Source organism: Prionailurus viverrinus, chromosome C1, assembly GCF_022837055.1.
Source record: "Prionailurus viverrinus isolate Anna chromosome C1, UM_Priviv_1.0, whole genome shotgun sequence".
NCBI classification, from domain to species: domain Eukaryota; kingdom Metazoa; phylum Chordata; class Mammalia; order Carnivora; family Felidae; genus Prionailurus; species Prionailurus viverrinus.
Genome location: NC_062568.1, coordinates 176889752 through 176894711, shown reverse-complemented (window position 1 = coordinate 176894711; position 4960 = coordinate 176889752). Strand labels below are relative to the sequence as shown.

Sequence of the window (4960 nt, the reverse complement as noted above, 5' to 3'; positions counted from 1 at the left end):
CTGGCCTCTCATACTATTAGTGAGGACCTGGTGCAAAGGACTTTCCCTCTCCAGACTTTGGTTTTCACATCTCTAAAATGGGGCTTAAACACCTACCTCCTAGAATTGCTGTGAGAATAACGAGAGGTTTGTGTAAATGGATCTTCTAGGGGCTTTTGTAAAGCATCCCCTCTCCCTAAGGTAATTTTCACTGGGTCCCTGAAATGTCCTTGCATTCATAATATTTCCCCTGATGGTTTACCTCTCATTGATATTGGACAAAGGAGAGAGGAAAGGATGGCAGAGCTGGGTAGGGGGTGAGTTCTTCCAGGGACCACTGTCCTATTATGTCTGGGCTCCCAGTTGGTAAGAAATGGCTCCAGTCCCATGGGGGCAGTCCGGGGGGGGGGTACTGGTTGGTACCAGTACCAACTATGGGGTAAGGTCAGTTGGTACCAAACCACAGCATTTATTGGGAACCTAATAATAATAACAACAGTGACCATTTACTGACTGCTATTTATCATTTATTCTGTACATAGAACAGGTCTGAGCCCCAATTTCCTGGCAGATCCTGGAGGTCCCTCCTCTCAGGCGATACCAGTTTCCTTTTCCCTAATCTCTGGGTGGTTTGATTCTGCTCCCTGCACCCCAATGTCTGGCTGTGATCCTGCTTCAACTCAGACCTCTTTTGGGCTCCCTCCCCTAATGTCAGCAGCAGCATGGATTGGACATGGTGTGATCTGACTGCACCTTATCTTTTCATGCGCATCTTGGCCACTTAAAGCCTACATCCCACACCTCAGACTCCTATCAGCCTTTCCTGGAACATGCCCAATGCCATCTTACCTCTAGGCCTCTGCCAGTGCTATTCCCTTTGTCTGGAGCACCCTTTCACAAAATCCCCACTGGCTCTTGATCTCTGCCCAATTTGATGATTTTCCCCCAGACTACTTAATCTGTCCAAACCTAACCTGTTTTGGTTAGATGGACTATGAAGCCATAGCCCTTAAATCCCAGTGCATCCAGGGTAGGGGTGCCAGGCTTAGCAAATAAAAATACAGGACACCTAGTTTAATTGAATTTCAGATAAACAATGCATAGTTTTATTTTAATTTAAAAAATTAAAAAAATTTTTTATTAAATTTTTTTTGACGTTTATTCATTTTTGAAAGACAGAGAGACACAGCATGAGCAGGGAGGGGTAGAGAGAGAGGGAGACACAGAATCCAAAGTAGGCTCCAGGCTCTGAGCTGTCAGCACAGAGCTTGACATAGGGCTCAAAACCATGAACCGTGAGATCACAACCTGAGCCAAAGTCGGACGCTTAACCGACTGAACCACCCAGCACCCCTAAAAAAATTTTTTTTTTAAAAACAAGCTCCAGCCAATTTTATTAAAGAAAAATTTTACATGATTTACTTTTCACCGCTCTGTTCTGGCATGCTTCAAATGATATCAGAATCACCTAGAAAATAAAACATAAAAGTTTTACAATTTGTTTAATGGCAACTGGTAATCATCAAATTAGCAATGGTTATCTTCAAAAATTATTACACTAGCTTTGCTGTCATTTCTCAAGGATGACCAGATACTTAGAGTCACAGACATTTTCCACAGATGCATCATGTAAGTCAGACTTGGTTTATCACCAGCATTGATAAAACTAGACCTAGGGAAAGACCTAAGTCTGGGGACACATGCATGGTCTTAATATAGTGCATGTTTAGCCTGCCTTGATTATTACAAAATCAGAACAGTGAGAATATTCACATAAAATTTTTTTAATGCTTATTTATTTGAGAGAGAGAGAGAGAGAGAGAGAGAGAGAGAGTGTGAGTGGGTGAGGGGCAGAGAGAGAAAGAGGGAGACACAGAATCTGAAGCAGGCTCCAGGCTCTGAGCTGTCAGCACAGAGCCCAATGTGGGCTTGAACTCACAAACTGTGAGATCGTGACTTGAGCTGAAGTCAGACGCTTAACCAACTGAGCCACCCAGGCACCCCTGAATAGTTTTTAGTATAAGTATGTCTATACAATATTTGAGATACACTTATGCTGAAAATTATTTGTTGTATACCTGAAATTCAAGTTTAACTGGACATTCTGTATTTTATCTGGCAACCCTAATCCGAGTTTGTATACATATAGTAGCTCTGCAACCTTCTGGGAAGGGGGATGCTTCTGTTATGGCTCAAACTGAGGAGGACCTGGGAGCCTGGAAAAGAATTGGCCTGAGGGCCCATCTGGTCTAGGGCCCCTGCATTATAGACCACTGTCCAGAGAGTGGAAGGATGTGCCCAAGTTCACACAGCAGGGTGGGGGTGGGGTGGGGTGGCAGAGGGGAGGCCGGACTTGGGCTCCTAATTCCCAGCCCCGGCTCCCTCCTGTGCCAGCAGCCCTGTGCTCTGAGCTGATGGAGCAGCTCAGGTTCCCACTCCCCTGCCCCTGACCTGCCCTTGGCTGGCTTCAGAGGGGGGTCTGATGACGAAATGTGATCCTGCCATAAAATCTGTACCAAACCAACTCTTCTCACAGCCCACCCGCCCGCCTCAAAGGGGGGCGCCTAATCCTCATTTATGGGGCCTAGCAGCTGGGTCTGGCCTGAGTCTTTGAACGTGAGCTTGGGGTGCCCTGGGTCAGCCCAGCCGTGGCCAGAGGAACCTGAGAGTGAGGGAATTTAGGGAGGCCAAGCAAGGGGAGGGGCCAGCCAGTCACACCCCTACCTCCAGCCAAGAAGCACCAGCAGGGTGAGCGCATAAAATTACAGGGGGCAAAGATGGAGGGCCAGCATGGACATGTCTCTCCAAGTGTGTATGAGGAGGCCGGGCTCCAGTCTAACAGCAGAGAAGAGGTACTGGGTTGGAGCAGGGAGCAACAAGGGCCAATAGAAAGAAGCGCTGGGGGGCCTGTAGTCAGCAGACTCTGAAGAAACCGGGCAGAGCCATGGCAGCTCCAACGGTGTGGCAGGGGGAGGAGTGGAGGGATGCCAGAGAGATGAGATAGTGACCGGACAGCCGGGCCCTGGAGCAGGCCCCAACGGCGCCTCTTTCTGGTTTGGGTGATGCGCTGGCAATGCACAGGGCAGGAGCAGGGAGGGGGTTCTCTTGGCGTGTGCTGAGCAGGAGGGGCCTGTGGGACCCCAGCGGAGGCACCCTGGGGAGGAAGCTGGAGAGCTGGGATGCAGAGGTGAGGCTGGGCCTGTGGACCTGGAAGCCACTCTTCCTGAGGGGAAGCGGGAAGAAAAGGGGGCCTTGGAGTGAGCTCCCAGGAGCGCCAACACCAACAGCTGGGTAGGAGCAAAAGAGTCCACAGAGGAGGTGGCAAGAAATCAGAGGTCAGCCGGAGGAGAGGAGGCCAAGTGGGACCTGAGGACAGAGTCTGTGCCTTGCGTGTGAGCCCCACAGGCAAAGCTTTCGCTGGATTTAGGAGCCTGCTCGCAGCTCCCGTTGGTTCCAGGGGGTGTGCTGATTGGCCAAGGCATGGGAGGTGAGGGCATGGGAGGTGAGGGCTTGGAGATACTGAATGCAGGCAACTCTTTAAGGAAAACTGGTTGTGAAGAGATTTGGGGGGTGGTTGGGCAGAAGGGGTGCAGTGATTGGAGAAGCTGGGCTTACGGGAGAGGCTGCTTGTGTGATTCTTCAGGATGTTTAACCACAGATGGGAAGGAAGAGGTAGCAAAAGAGAAGCAGAAGGGTGCCTTTCACCCTTTCCCAAATGCAGCCACAGTCAGACCTACGTTTCCTGCCGGACCCGGACCCGGGATACCTACACACATGGACACACACACACACGAAACCAGGTTCGTGACGCTGGATGTGACACCCTGATATTTTCTCTCCTGTTTTACTTAGGTCAACCGCTGGTCACAACACCCCAAACTGGATTTGTATCTCTTGAACACTTCACAATGGTCCATTTGACAAACGTGGAGGTAGAAGGTTTGACAGAGAGGAGGTGGGGTGAGCTCCCTGGGGTGGCAAGGAGGGGGTGCAGAGGGGAGGGTTTGGCTTCCCATGGGGGAGGGGAACCCTACTTGTCATTCCAATGGGAGGGAAGGAGATGAGACTGGAGGAGGCACGCCTAAATATGTAGGTTTTGTGGCTGAAAGTTGATGGCTTTTGATTTCTCCGCGAAGGTCACCGCTGAAAGGGCAGGGTGAGGAAGAGCAAGGTCGGAGGTTCCGAGGGGAGAGGGGAGATTTTAATAGCCACCGTGGATTTTAACAGCCACTCCTGGTAGTTTTGAGGCTCCGTGGAGGTGGGAAGCCATGAGTTTAAAGGGGTGCCCATGTCCCTCCAATTTTAGTGAAGCCTAAGTAAGAGTTCCTTCTTCTCTGGTGGGGGCCCGGTAAGGCCTGGGACAGGACAAGGGCACCAGGGTTCTTCGCTGAGTGAATGAATGAGTGCTCAATGAGCACATTTATCAACCTAACAAATAAGTGCCAGGTACTGTTCTAGGGCGAGAATACCGTACAGAGATGATGAAGGCAAAATTCTTGTCCCTTCGGAAACCATGTGTGCACTGAACATTTAGGACTTCATGAGGCTTTTCTGAGGATTGTTTGATTCCTTCCTTCCTTCCTCTCTCCCTCCTTCCTTTCTTTTCTCTTCTTTTCTTTTCCTTTCTTCCTTCCATCTTCTTTCCTTCCTTCCTCCCTCCCTCCCTCCCTATTTCCTTCCTTTTCCTTCCTTCCTTCCTTCCTTCCTTCCTTCCTTCCTTCCTCCCTCTTTCTTTCTTTCTTCCTTCCTTCCTTCCTTCCTTCCTTCCTTCCTTCCTTCCTTCTGGCAGCTAATCCAGTTCAGTGAAAAATTTGGAGGGATGATCATCATCTGCCACATCCCTGTTTGTGTTCTATTTCAGCCTAAGATGAAAGAGTTGGGAGCACAGTCTTCATTTTCCACAGCTCAGAGAGGCAAACCAAGTTATCCAAGCCACACAGCACATCAGCAGAACAGCCGGGATGGGTTGGGCAGCAGTTTC

The 4960-nt window shown here is 49.8% G+C and overlaps 1 non-coding gene across 1 annotated transcript; it reads right to left on the bottom strand.

Moving 5' to 3' along the window:
- Positions 1–1622: 1622 nt before the first annotated feature.
- LOC125174252 (small nucleolar RNA SNORA72) lies at positions 1623–1754 on the bottom strand. The gene has a single exon (XR_007155366.1). It is a non-coding gene; the product is annotated as a small nucleolar RNA SNORA72 (small nucleolar RNA).
- Between the last annotated feature and the right edge of the window lie 3206 nt (positions 1755–4960).